Source organism: Pleurodeles waltl, chromosome 4_1 (assembly GCF_031143425.1).
Source record: "Pleurodeles waltl isolate 20211129_DDA chromosome 4_1, aPleWal1.hap1.20221129, whole genome shotgun sequence".
Lineage (NCBI taxonomy): Eukaryota > Metazoa > Chordata > Amphibia > Caudata > Salamandridae > Pleurodeles > Pleurodeles waltl.
In genome coordinates this window covers 23,695,261-23,710,364 of record NC_090442.1, presented here as the reverse complement: position 1 = coordinate 23,710,364, position 15,104 = coordinate 23,695,261, and the positions used below count along the sequence as shown (strand labels likewise).

At 48.3% G+C, this 15,104-nt stretch overlaps 1 long non-coding RNA gene and 2 pseudogenes across 1 annotated transcript in view; 1 reads left to right on the top strand and 2 right to left on the bottom strand.

Moving 5' to 3' along the window:
• Nucleotides 1-15,104, top strand: part of LOC138287281 (zinc finger protein 271-like) — a 523,545-nt pseudogene that overhangs the window by 205,292 nt on the left and 303,149 nt on the right.
• Nucleotides 1-15,104, bottom strand: part of LOC138286930 (zinc finger protein 850-like) — a 227,688-nt pseudogene that overhangs the window by 42,766 nt on the left and 169,818 nt on the right.
• LOC138287284 (uncharacterized) overlaps nucleotides 8,062-15,104 on the bottom strand; it is a 34,634-nt gene continuing 27,591 nt past the window's right edge. The window contains exon 3 of the long non-coding RNA XR_011202188.1: nucleotides 8,062-8,448. This is a non-coding gene — a long non-coding RNA (uncharacterized lncRNA). The remainder of the gene's footprint in view (nucleotides 8,449-15,104) is intronic.

The window sequence follows — 15,104 nt, the reverse complement described above, 5'->3', positions numbered from 1 at the left end:
AGTGACACGATCATTTATGTCAAAGGGCGTATCTGCCGCCTCCACACCAGGACCATCTAGATCAGGAACATACATTTGTGTTCCAAACAGGCACTCATATGAAGTACGACCCCCCAGTGACCTTCTAGGCAAGTTATTAAGTGCTCTCTGTACTCCATATAGGTGGGCTAGCCAACCACGACCCGTACCTATAACTCTGGCTGTTAAGGACTGCTTTAAATCACGATTTAAACGCTCCACGACAGAATTTCCCTCGGAATGAAATGGAGACGAGAATTGGAGTTGGACCCCAACGAAGCCATGGTGTCCCTGAATGCCTTAGAGGCAAAAGCAGGGCCCTGGTCCGAATGAAAAGCCGCAACTGCAAATATATCGACAAAGATGCTCAAATCTTTAATAACAGTGCCAGCGTCAGCCGAGCGTTGTGGCCATACCCATACAAATCTGGAGCACGAATCTACAGCAACCAATATATATTTGTATGCACTATCTGGTGCCAGCGGACCATAATGATCCAAGTATACACACTGTAATGGTTTATTTGAAAACAGAAGTGGCGTCTGCTGCGGGCGTCTAGCCGACGACGCTTTAATTTGTTGACATACGTCACAACAAAGGACATATTGCTTCGTCTCTTTATAGAGACCAGGCCACCAGTAACGAGCCTGTAAAAGTGAAATCGTGGCAGCCACCCCAGCATGTGCAGAAGCCATCCCCTCATGTGCTGCAGAAATCAATCGAGGTCTCTCAATCTTATTGGGCATTTCACGTACACCAATGCCTGGAATTGTAACAGTAGCATTTAGCGCACCATTCAAGCAGTAACTATATTTTGAAGGAAATCCTTTAGGAAAGGGCGTGCCAGCAGCCGTAGCCTTTATGGCAGCCGAAATTTCTGTGTCTGGTTTGAAACTCGAACGAGTCACTGCGGCCACAGTGGCGACAGCCACTGCCGATTTCGCGGCTTCATCAGCCAAAGTATTCCCAGCAACGTGTATTCCAACGCGCTGGTGTCCAAGTGTATGTACAACATGGACATTAGGAAGCGTTTCCTTCAGATCCGCAACCTTACCCCACAACATTTTATGTTTAATGGTGTTGCCTTTAGAATCTCTAAACCCATTCATCTTCCAATAGTGTAGATATTCGTTGAAAGACTGCACACAGTAGTAGGAGTCACAGACCATCAAGGTTAAAAGCGCCGGATCCGCGTGCTCCAACGCCAACAATAGAGCTTTGAGCTCAGCCAGCTGTGCCGTGCAATCTCCCAAGGTTTTAGTATAAGTATGTCGGGGGCAGAACACTTCCCCCTCCATAGTGCCGCTCACCACCGCACATGCAGCAGAATACTGTTGTTTAGTCCCAACCGCTGGTTGCGCAGAGCCATCAGTATACATGACCACTTCATATTGGTCAATAGGCAATGTACCAGCAGGAACAGGGTATTCTATTTCGTATTGAAGAAATTCTTGAGTCTGCAGTTTAGGGTCAAATACATAATCTACATCAGTGGCTGTCAAAGACGTAGCCCATTGTATCCATCGCGGGTGTAAAGCTTTCGAATTAGGAACACTCGCTTTTGTAACAGCCTCTAAGGCCGGAACCGGGGAAATGACAACAATGCGTTGACCCTGGGCCAGCGGTCTTTCTTTAATAACAGCCATCTGTACTGCAGTGAGAATTTTCTCAGTTTGTGCAAAACGTTGTTCTGCAGCAGAATACAAGTGAGACTTGTATGCAATCGGGACTGTCTTCCCTTCATTAAAGGTGACATAAGTAAACCCAACAGCCCCAGGTATCACCCTGATGACTAAATGTGTCTTATTGTCCCGTGTGTGTAAGTGTTTAACTGCTAAGAGATCACTCTGTAATTCTCGCAGTATGTGTGTATGTTCAATCGTCCAAAATCTACTCGAAAAATTCGGGCGAATCAACTCGTATAAGGGTTTTATACGCGTTGCATAATCAGGAATGTAAGTTCTGCCAAAATTCAGAAACCCCAACCGTATTAGGAGGCTGCAATAAAGCAAATTTCTCCCAAAAATGTGGCGCTAGGCTCTTGCCCTCACTCGACAACTCATATCCCAGGAAAATGACGCTGAGGAAGGCAATCTTTGATTTCTTAAAATTAAACTTATAGCCAATATCAGCAAACCCCACAACAATGCGCGATACACGCCTTAGATGTTGCAGAATCTCATCATCTGTCAGATATATGTCATCAACATATGATAATGCTTCAGGGTCGAACTCATGCAGCATTTCAGTTACACGAGCCGAAAACAGTCCTGGGCTATTCTTATACCCCTGAGGCAAACGACAAAAAATTTTCTGAGAGCCAACCGTACTGAAACAGGTATAGTCCCGACTCTCGGGCGCTATATTCTGGCAGAAAAATCCATTCAAGATATCTAATGTTGTCTTGTATTTTTTACGCACTATAATATTCATAAGCGCTGCGCTGTGTGAATTCTGTATTGCATATGTGCGTGTATGACTATTCAAATGTCGGTAATCCACCACTATCCTATATGAATGGTCCGGTTTAGCAACCGGAAACAAGGGATTATTCATCGGCGAGACACAGGGCTCGATTACACCCTGATACTCCAATTGTGTAAGAATTTTTCTAACCGATGCCCTAGCTTCAAATTTGATAGGATATTGCGGTTGTGGCTGAGGCTCGCCCTTTATCGGAATTACATGATAAGGTGATTGTCTGTCCCACCCCACGTTATTTCTATACAAGGCGGGAGCCTGTGCTAGAGCCCATGATTTACTATAGGACTCCGCGAGTTCTCTTGGAACAAGTGGTGAGAAGGAAGGTTTAATAACCTCCTCCCCAACTGGACAGTCGCGAACAAAGTCAGGTGGCCAATCTTGTTCGGCCAACAGAACATCATATGATTTTACCACATGGTCCCAAAAAATGGCGTTTATAATACGGTCAATGTCCCCTTCCAATCGCAGAGTCACTTCATATACTCTATCAGGATCAGAGACTCGCATATCCGCCGTCTCGACTTGTATGAAGTCATCAGTTGCTTTCACCTCCAGATGCTCTAGAAGACTCCGGCGAACTATTGTGACCTCTGCCGCGCTGTCTAACAGTGCTAATGCCCATGTCTTGTTCGTCAAGAGAACTCTCTTCTTGAGCGGCATGTCTGACTGAGACAGCTGCCACTTTCTTCTTCTTAAACTGCTGTTTTTGTTGCAGCGGTTTCTCTTCTTGTTTAATAGAAACCTCCGCTGAGCGTTGTGAATCCTGTCTCGGTTTCACGTACTCCGTCCTCCGCTCTGACCGCCCACCTCTCTCACTTCTCTTTTCCGAGGAGTCCTGAAAGGAACGAGATTGGCGTGTATCAGTGTATTGATATCTATCAGGCGTCTTCAAAGTATCCCTATTCCTGAGATTATACTTATTCTGTGGGGTCTCCGGTTGCGGAGACTGCCCACCATCTTTCTTAGGTGTTTGCTGTTTCTTTTCCCAGCGCTTTTTCGAACCCTCAGGTTGTTGCTGTTTAGCATTTTCTTTATTATTTTTACCCTGTAACTGGGGTTTTTGCGGTCTAGCCCCTAGGCTATCACGACCAATACTAGAATATGTTTCCGCAATTATTCTCGGAAGCTCCCGCTCCTGATTAAGCAGCGGAACATCCCGAAGACGCATTCGCACTGCTAGTGCTACTGCCTCTCCTTTGAGATTACTCAAAATAATAGAAGAAACTGTGGCAAAATTGCCCAGCAACTGCATGCCCAAATCCAAGGCAGGGGCAGCCCCATATTCATCCTGAATCTGTTTAAGTACGTCGGGTAAATTAGCTAATGTCGGTGTACCGTGTGCCGTAGTGTAGAGCGCGGCAAATACCGTGCCCCAGGTTTTACAAAGGTCCACCGGAGGAACCATCCCGTACGGCAAACACATCGTCAAAATTCTATGTTTATCCTGAGGTCCCGTATGGGGAAATACTGCTTCCAGCGTATTCATTTTTTGCGCCAGCCAAAATGGAGTCTCCTCTCGTTTAGCCGGCACTTTACCCATTACCGAGTGCACAGTGGCCGGATTAATACCCGGAACCACAGCCTGTGGGTGCGCTGGAGCAGCACGCGCTGCATTCGTATTTAGTGTCTGCATGACAAACTGAACTAATCGTCTATATGTAGCCGTTAATTCTGTATATAAACGACGAACTTCAACCACTGCCAAGTGAGCAACCGCAGGATGTGGTGTATATGTAGCCAATAAAGGCCAGGTAGGACCATCATTACTCAGTGGACCTAACCTAACTTGTGCTACTGTGTGTGGGAGGGCGCCATCAAGCCAATTATGGTGTTCTTGATAAGATAGAGGTATTTCTAAATAAGCGTAAGCCCTGTATTGTCCAGGGACATTCGCAACTGTGTATTCGTGAAAAGTATTTGTTCCCCCATCCACTGCTGGAAATCCGACCCAAGAATAAAAAAGTTCAGTTCTATAGGCTGCATGGGCGTCCACCACAAAAGTGACTGGACCCCCCTGGACTGTCAGTCCATGTGTCAACAGATGTCCCAGGTGCGGATGACGCATATTAATTGCTATATTCACTACATTAGGATTCGCCATTTTATAAAAAACGGCTTCAGGTCAGAGAAGGCACACCAATATCGGGGTTTTTTCCTTTCAAAGTTCAAGCTTGAACAACCAACCACTAAGCAACAGGAAGCACCTATGCCGTGGCGGCGGAAACCCTCAGCCCCACGGACGTCTCCGTATACGGAGCCGAGGAGTCAAAATATATATGAGACCAAGAGAGTCAGTCGGACCTAATCATTAGAGCCAGACCAAACGTTGGCGGCGCCATGTCGCGTGGGCTCTCATTATTCTAAATGAGACTACTGGATTTCTAGGTAGCAGGATCTATAACGGTGTGGGGGACTGAGTTTGACCCACGTGTAAAGAACTCTGTCACCCTAAATCCGGTTTTTGCTCCGGCTAACTAGCAGTGCCTCATTTCTCCCATGTGGAAGGAATGATTTGGCAGCCGAGCGCATGACATCTTTGGAACTTCTCAGGGAAGTCGTGGTTACTCAGATCCAAACCAACTCTCTTATTTCCAATATGATCTCATATACAAATGACAAAGACAGTATAAGTTTTATATAATGTTTTAATAAAACAACTCTATTTTAGATATTAAGGCGTGAGCCGCAATAACCAGAACGATACAACACAGTAGGATTGTAATAGTTACCAGGAGAGTAAAACATAAAAACAAAGCTATCATATTGTCAAACAGTTTCTACTCTCCCTCTGCTTGTTCTATCTACAGCACAGCATGTTAAGCTTCTAGCTTGCCTATTAGAATCACTGTGGAGACATCAGCCCTCATACCTGAGCAAAGACCTGTGATCTTGGTTCAGCATCTGCAACGAGGCAGTCAGCGTCAAGTTGTGGTTCCCTGGTCGGAATCTCCCTCTTGCGTGTATTGGGACAAGGAAGTGATTTTATAACTAACATGTCATCGTGATCACAAAATGTCCCTACGCAGGAATGCCGAGTCTAAACTCTTACCACGTCTATCGGCAATGTACCAGACTGTATCCTTGACTGAAGCACAGAGTAAATATGTTATGGAGAACTCCAGTGCTGAAGTAGGCAAAACAGTGTGATATGAATAAAAAACAACACCGTAGAACTGGCTATTTGAAAAATAACAGTACGAAGCCTAATAAAAAGCATGTAGAGCAAAGTACACAGAGGCTCTAAGCTGTCAGCAAATGAATAAAATATATTCAGGGCAAAGTGCACAAGGGCCTAAAGCCTGAAGCTAAAGCGCAATGAATACGTAAAACTAACCACACTACACCCCCACAGCATGCACCACCAGGAAAACAGTTGAGAAGACGGCAGGATCAGCGTTATAGTGTCGCAGTAGTCGTCTTTGCTACTTTGTTGCAGTTTTGCAAGCTTCCAGCGCGGTCAGCAGTCGATTCCTTGGCAGAAGGTGAAGAGAGAGATGCAGAGGAACTCTGATGAGCTCTTGCATTCGTTATCTAAGGAATTCCCCAAAGCAGAGACCCTAAATAGCCAGAAAAGAGGGTTTGGCTACTTAGGAGAGAGGATAGGCTAGCAACACCTGAAGGAGCCTATCAGAAGGAGTCTCTGATGTCACCTGCTGGCCCTGGCCACTCAGAGAAGTCCAGTGTGCCAGCAGCACCTCTGTTTCCAAGATGGCAGAGGTCTGGAGCACACTGGAGGAGCTCTGGGCACCTCCCAGGGGAGGTGCAGGTCAGGGGAGTGGTCACTCCCCTTTCCTTTGTCCAGTTTCGCGCCAGAGCAGGGCTGAGGGGTCCCTGAACCGGTGTAGACTGGCTTATGCAGAAATTGGCACCATCTGTGCCCATGAAAGCATTTCCAGAGGCTGGGGGAGGCTACTCCTCCCCTGCCTTAACACCTTTTTCCAAAGGGAGAGGGTGTAACACCCTCTCTCTGAGAAAGTCCTTTGTTCTGCCTTCCTGGGCCAAGCCTGGCTGGACCCCAGGAGGGCAGAAACCTGTCTGAGTGGTTGGCAGCAGCAGCAGCTGCAGTGAAACCCCTGAAAAGGCAGTTTGGCAGTACCCGGGTCTGTGCTACAGACCCGTGGGATCATGGGATTGTGCCAACAATGCCAGGATGGCATAGAGGGGGCAATTCCATGATCTTAGACATGTTACATGGCCATATTCAGAGTTACCATTGTGAAGCTACACATAGGTAGTGACCTATGTGTAGTGCACGCGTGTAATGGTGTCCCCGCACTCACAAAGTCTGGGGAATGTGCCCTGAACAATGTGGGAGCACCTTGGCTAGTGCCAGGGTGCCCACACACTGAGTAACTTAGCACCCAACCTTTACTAAGTAAAGGTTAGACATATAGGTGACTTATAAGTTACTTAAGTGCAGTGAAAATGGCTGTGAAATAATGTGTGCATTATTTCACTCAGGCTGCAGTGGCAGGCCTGTGTAAGAATTGTCAGGGCTCCCTATGGGTGGCAAAAGAAATGCTGCAGCCCATAGGGATCTCCTGGAACCCCAATACCCTGGGTACCTCAGTACCATATACTAGGGCATTATAAGGGTGTTCCAGTATGCCAATCTAAATTGGTGAAATTGGTCACTAGCCTGTTAGTGACAATTTGGAAAGAAATGAGAGAGCATAACCACTGAGGTTCTGGATAGCAGAGCCTCAGTGAGACAGTTAGTCATAACACAGGTAACACATTCAGGGCACACTCATGAGCACTGGGGCCCTGGCTGGCAGGGTCCCAGTGACATATACAACCAAAACAACATATATACAGTGAAATATGGGGGTAACATGCCAGGCAAGATGGTACTTTCCTACAGTACCTGGATTTGGCTAGCCTGATAGTTAGCAGGTATGTTTCATTCCAAATCTGTGAAATGGGTTCCTAACGCTTGCACCAGGAATGTTCAAATCCTCCATGTACAAGGCATGGCAAAGGGAATCCCACCATAGAAAGACCTGTGAGGAACAGATTTGTAGCACACATTTAGGTACAGTTTGTTCATGACATATGTATCTGCTTTGTGTCCAAAGTGTTACATCATTCACAGAGTACTGTCACTTCTTGACTGAGCAGTATTACCATATGTCAGCTGCACTACACACCCGTAAGTAACTCCAAAATGCAGCTTTGCAGATTAGTACAACTGTGGGGCCATCTACATCAGCTGAGGATACCTTCACCCACATTGTCAGGGACTCTAGGTTGGTGTGCAAGTACTGAGGAGATGCTGATTGACAAATACTGACAGCATAACTGGCCCACACCCTCTATCCACGCAGCATGTCCAAAGAGTCCATACATGTGAAGGCAGGAAACACATTCCGGAAAACATAACTTCTGTGTATGAACTACCTTTGGGAGTCCTCAAACATATGAAGCAGTAAGGGCTACGTGACAGTACAGACATGGCACCACACACACACTGCTGTGTCTCCAGCACTGGTTGTGCAATCTGTCAACTGAACACAAATCTACGTAGGCAATGTTGTGGGAAACAGTAGGTAAGATGTACCTTCAACTCATTGGAAGTACAGCTGAATGAGCTGAGTTCTGGTGTTTACATCATCCTAATCACCTTCATCATCGCCTTCCTCTGTCCCCTCAGCTTCCACCGGTGGATCAGGTCGTTTCTCGTCTCTCAGGTGAAGAACATGCCTTCTTAGTGCCAAATTGTGCAGCATACACCAGGCCACGATGATCTGGCAAACCTTGTTTGGGGAGTAGCACTGGGATCCGCCTGACATAGCAGGCACCGGAATCTTACCTTCAGTAGGTCGAAGGTCCTCTCAATGACTCTTCTTGTCCTGCCATGTGCCTCATTGTAGCAGTTGTCACCCCCTTTCCTGGGATACCTCAATGGTGTCAACAGCCACGACAGGTTAGGATAGCCAGAATCACCTGGGAAGAGTGGGTACACATAGCACAAATCACCATTGTGTAGAGGGCAAAAAAATAGGAAAGGAAGGTTGCTAGCTACTGCACTCTCACATCTCACCCACAAGCCAGGCTCTCTCTCTCTGTAGTTGTGCCATCAGGTGTGGGACACTGGCATTCCTCAATATGCAAGAGTCGTATACAGATCCAGGGAATTTTGCAATCACTTGGGAGATGTACTGGTTTGCAAGACACACCACCTGTACATTCACAAAGTGATAATTGTTCCTATTCCTGTACACTTGTTCATTAACCCTGGGCGGAATGAAGGGAATATGGGTGCCATATATGGCCCCAATCACATGAGGAATGTGTGCAGTGGCATAGAAAGCAGATTTCACAGTGGGTAAGTCAGCAGTGTGAGGAAATTTGATGTAGCTGTGGAGGTGTTTCAGCAAGGCAGTCAGGACATCCCTTAAGATGTTACTGAACATTGGCTATGACACACCTGCTGCCAAGCCCACTGTCACCTGAAATGACCCAGTGGCCACAATATGTAGCACAGATAGTACCTGCACAGTAGGGGGAATAGAATAGGGATTATATAGAGCTGCCTGTAGATCTGGCTATAATTGGGCACACAGTTCATGTATAGTCATCTGGTTCACACGTAGACGAATGTGTCGTTCCTCCATGGGTGCCCCGTCAACTAGAGGCCGGTACACCGGTGCATTCCTCAGTCTCCACATGGGTCGGTATCTAGGGAGAGCCAACACACGTCACCATAACAACACATTACACATGATGTCTACGCACACACAACTGCACTAACATAGCCTTCCAATCATGGAAAGGTTGTATACAACTTACACTGTGACAATTGACAAATGATCACAGTGGTATTCAACCTACATTTGCATCCAACTGGTGCCACACATCACATATGGCGTGTATAGCTATGTATGACTGAAGTACCTAACATTTCCAATCTAATATGAGAGCGTGGACGGTGCATAAGGATTGAACTCTAACACATTTTGCACTTCAAATGGTACTCGCCTGTCCTACATGCAGAGGCAGATGGAAGTGACATGACTCCGCTGGCATTAGTCGTCATGCCGTTAGGCGGTCTGTACCGCCGTGCAATTCCTCATTGGTTAACATTGGTGTTTATGGGGAACAGGGGCCAATCATGATCGCCACCGGCGGTGTGAACCGCTGCGATCCTCACCGCCATTTTGATTTCCCTTCGCCACTTGACTTCTGCACTCAACACGACCACAACTCCACTGCGTGTGCTGCTGTATCCTGCATCTGGTTGCGACTATGGCACATGCAATGGGGAGAGGGTCCCAGCCTTCACCCAGGAGGAGCTGATCAAACTTGTGGACGGGGTCCTACCCCTGTATGCAAAGTTGTACGGGTGACCAGAGGAGTAGGTGAGTAGTTGACAGTGTCCTAGCACTGAGTGTGATTGCTGCGGGCGCATGTGTGTGTGTGTATGTAGGGTTACCAAGCGTATGGGTGTAGTGGTATAGGCCATCAATGTGAACCTGTAGGAACATGATGGATTGTTTGGTGGACTAATGTCAGTACGATTGTACCCTATGTCAGCATGCGTGTGGTAAGTATACATAAATGTGTTTCCTATGTGTCACCCATGCAGTCAGCGCCCATCAGAAAAAGAGGTTGTGGCAAGCCATCGCCAAGGACGTGCGGACCCTGGGGGTCTATAGCCGGTGGAGCACCGACTGCAGGAAATCGTGGGAGGACCTGAGACGCTGGGCCCGGAACACCATGGAGGACCAGCTGGGGACATCCTCCCAATGAGGGAGGGGTGTACGTCAGACCCCGACACCCCTAATGGCCTGCATACTGGCGGTGGCCAACCCAGAACTGGATGGGTGCTTAAAAGCACCACAGCAGCCACAAGGGGGTGAGTTCTCACACTGTCCTTCATGCCAACTGTATTGGGGGGATGGTAGGTAATGTGAAAAAAGGATGCTGTAACAGTGACTCATAGATGTCAGGGTATGCAGGTGTTCAGCTTTTTGACCGGGTTTCGTTACTTAGCTGTGTAGTTGGCATGTGTACCCAGGTAAGGTGGGAATTGGGTAGAACAGTCTGTCAGGTAGTGTTCCTGTTGTCTTACAAAGTGCTGTAGTGGTACTGAAAACATCTGACCATTGAATGGATTGCTCAGTTGGACTTGCAAGACACGTACAGTGAATCTGTAGGGCACCACTGTCAGTGTAGTGTAATCCAAACAGGCAGATGTAATCCCTATTAGTGGCACATTCCTGTAGTGCAAAGGCTATGGTAAGGTGAGGTCTTGGACTGAAGTGCACTGCATGTGTGCCTTCCTGCATTATAGTTGAGTTACTCACAGTCCGCATACCTGTCTTGGTCTCCCCCCTCCCTCTCTGTTTTCTTGTGCCGTTTTGTGCATCAGCATAATCAGGTGAAGAAGCAGAGGCACCGGAGAGTGGGGATGCTGCAGCCCATAGGACCCAGGAGGCACAGTCCACCAAGGGAACCAGTGGGTTGGAGGGCGAAGGGAGCACCATGGGGGAGCCTACTACCACTTCAAAATCAGACTCGGATTCCTCCTCCAGTGGCTGCTCCTTGGTGGTGGCAGACCCCTCTCGGACCACCCCAACAACATCTTCGTCAGCCGCCACCCCACCAGCACCTCCCTCACAGTAGCTCCCCACCAAGTTGCCCGTGCCCACTCACCCAGGAGGGTTAGCGTCTCCTTTGCCACAGGTACCTCTGCCCCTGCCCTAGTCAGCCCTGCTGCCCTCAATGAGGAGGCTATTGACTTCCTGAGAGCCATCTCTGTGGGACAGACAACCATTATGAATGCTATCCAGGGGCTGGCATCACGAATGGAGCAAACCAATGCCTACCTGGAAGGCATTTTCTGTGCCTTGTCTGGCCTTCAGAGATCGTTTCAGGCTCTGGCCTCCTCTTTGATGGCAGCCTATGTCCCTTGTACCTCTGTCCCCTCTCCAACCACATGTGCCCCCATCCAGCACCCCTCTCCCCTCACCCATCCCAAGTACACAAGCCAAAAAGCATGCACACACAACAACACACAAGGCACACACAGACACACACAGGCACCACAAGTCACACCACAGCCATGCACACACTCAACAGACAGATGCAAACACAACAGCCACGTCCTCCACATTCTCCCCCACCCCATCCTCCCTTACAGTGTCCTCCCCACACACACCTGCAAGCACTGCATCCACGCTCCCAGATCTTGCCCCCATTGACGCAATCACCACAACAGCAGTCACACAGACATGCACCCCAGACACCACACCCGCACTCACCACAACAACCATAACAGAAACCTGCAGCACACACACCAAACCTGCAGACACTACTACAACATCCATTCACACAACCTGTTTGTCCTCTCCCACCCTTGTTTCCCGCCCCAAAACACATAAACGCACCCACTTAGGCACTGAACATTCATCCACCACACACAAGCAGACTATGCCCCCACCTGCATCCACATCCAGAACACCTACACGTCCTACGACCATCCCTCTACCTCCACGCCCACACCCATTTTCACAGTCCCTCCACATGCCCTTAAAAAACTTTTCCTTTCCCGCCTTGACCTGTTCGAACCTCCTGGCCCACCCAGTCTTGTCCCTGCACCTTCACGTGGCCTCCCCAAAACCACTCCCTCTACTTCACAATCCTCTGTAGACCTTCTGTCTGGTTCCCATGTCCCTTCCCCCTCCAACAAGAAACTTGTGAAAGAGGCCTGATCCCGCTCCCACCCATCGGTCTAAACCCACTCCCCCTCCATCCAAAGCTAAGGCCCAGACCCCCCTCCCAAGCCAAAGCCCAAGACCCCCTAACCTCTGTCCCCACCACCAACCCCTCCCCCTGTGCCCTGAGGTGCCTGCCCCATTGATGCACTGGATGTGTTCCAGCCTGTTCACCGCTGCGGTCGTAATACGGCAGTCTGCACCATCAGCCTGTTGGCCCTGTCATTGCTGAACTGGTAATGAGGGCCTATGTCCTGAAACTAGGATAAAGTGTAGATCCCTAGCTAGTAAGGGCCTCACCGTTCAGCTCTGCATTCCACAGGCCAGTCGAGGTCCAGCAGCTGACAGCGCCCCACATCCGTTTACATCTGCTTGGGCCCACGGGGAGCACAGCGCCGTGCAGGCCGTGCCATCATTCTCCATCCTCACAGCGCATAGCTGGGTGGCCTATCACGTCTGCTGGACACAGCAATAACAGCTCCAGGTGCTAACTGCTTTAATACCGCACCCTTGATGCCAGGATAATTTAGGATTTAGTCCTCAGCCAGGGGAGCTCTCGGCCTAGACGGCCATTTTGTCACTCACCAAGCTCCGCCCCAAGGTTATTTTTAAATTTACATACGTATCTATTATCTGTATTAGATGACAACATGAATTTCATAAAATATTTTAAAACATATAGGGCCCAATTCACAACATGCATTCTAGATCAATATTACTTTCTTATGACAAAATGCCGTTCATAAACCTAAGAGTGTAAATCTTCACCTCCACCTCTCCTATCTTTTCTAAGGGGAGATCCTCACCTATGTTAGTACACGACATATTACTAAATGGAGAGGGACCAAGGGAAGCGCCTGGGAAAAGGGGAATACCTACTACTAAACGGAAGTGGTTTGGGGGTGGAATAATGAGGGGTTTAAGGAATCCCAATAAGGTTTTGGGGAGGTCACACACAAAAGAGTAAGCCCATTGCTTTTAAGTGCACTTCTAAAGTTACTACAGCCTAAGAGGACCAATAACAGTAGCAAATGTATTCCATGTCATAACTGGAGTAAGTTCACCACCATACATGGCCAACCGGTGCTACTGAAACACAGGAGGCAGGCTCTTAAAATAGACCCCCATAGAAAACAGATCTCTACAGTAAAGTGTACGGGAAATATTAAAAGTTTATTCAACTTATTAGAATAGTAAAAATATTTATGTCAAATGTTAATGTAAATTAATGTTATAAATGTATTGTAAATGTAGAACAAAATCAAAAATGCTACATCAGTATTAACTTAATTTTCAATTAAATATTTAGATGTGTTCGTGGGGAGCTGGCCCCTTGTGGGATTCAGGTGGGTCTTGCCACTCACATATTTCTCTATATGCTGATGACGCGCTGGTGTACCTTCGGTCACCGGGCGACTCGGTTCCTCTATTGTTGCGGCTGTTGAGGGAGACTGGGCCGTCAATGGATTACGAGTGAACGCTGTGCCCGCTGCGTGGAAGGCTGCTGGATGATTTGCAAGTAGTGGGCCTCCATTGGAAATTAGAGAGCGTTCGGTATTTGGGCATTTGGGTTGCTCACACCGCAGCAGCCCATGAGATACTGAATGTGGAAAGAGTTGCGCTGGGCCTGGAGCACCCGGTTTCATTTTGAAATAGGTAGCCACTCTCTGAGATGGGTAGAGCAGCTATTGCTAAGATGGTGTTCCTCCTGCGCTGTCTATATCTGATACAAAGCTCATTGTTTCCGTTGGCTCCTCGGTTATTCACTCGACTGGACAGTTTGCTGATTTCTCTGTTTTGGGCTGGGCACCGCAGCAGGGTATCCCTTTCCACACTGCAGAGGGATCTGGAAGACGGTGGGTTAGCTATCCCCAATATTCAGCTATATTACTACGCTGCGCAGTTACAGCATGCTGCAAAGTGGCTGGCTGAGTCGGACACATGGAAAAAGCACGTTTTTGAGGGCATGCTGGGCACAGATACGCTAGCGCATCGTCTGATGAGAGGCGGCCATTTGGAGGCAGCAGTCCCTTACCTGGTTTATAATACTGTACAGATCTGCAAACAGGCCGTTAAGAAGGTGCTTCGTCATGCCCTGTTTGATAGGGAACTGAAGGTGTGGGACCTCGCTCCCTTCCGCGATATTGATAATCACATGTCTTTGGACAGCTGGAGGGTGGGGGATGTCTTGTTGTGGGGGATCTATTTCCTAATGAGGGGTTCTTATCCTTTCAGGAGGCACAGTACGGGCCAATTCCTGCAATATGCAAAGCTAGAAAGTGTTGCATATGAGGTTTGACAAGACTTCCCGATCACCGCACCATCCTCTAAAGGTACTGAATGGGCTGATAAATTGGGGGGATGGGAGACACTTAACCACCCTATTTTCTAGGGCTTTCCGGGAAGATTTGCCTTGTACATCCAATGCAGCACGCCGGGCATGGGAGCGGGAGTTGGGGGAACCAGTGACAGATGCCGATTGGGCCAGGGCGTTGTTGTTGGCGCGCACTGTTTCGTACAATAAGAGATTTGAGCTCGTACACTTGAATTTTATGCACCGTACCTATGTCACGCCTTCTCATCTTAACAAGACTGATCCAACTAGGGGAGCCGGGTGCGCTCTCTATGGTGAGGGGGATGCTTCCTTCCTACACCTAGCATGGTCATGTAGGGAGGTACAGCTGTTTTGGCGGGAGGTGACTGCAAAGGTTGTGGGGACTAAGGGCTTGGGCATCGCACTGGCACCATTGACATGTATACTTGGGGTAGAGCACCGTCCAGGGGGTCAAAAATCCCATAAAAATTGGCACAACTGGCTCTTGTATGGGCTAAACGCAGGGTGGCCACAGGTGGATGAGTTCTAGGAGCCCTTCGGTGGAATAC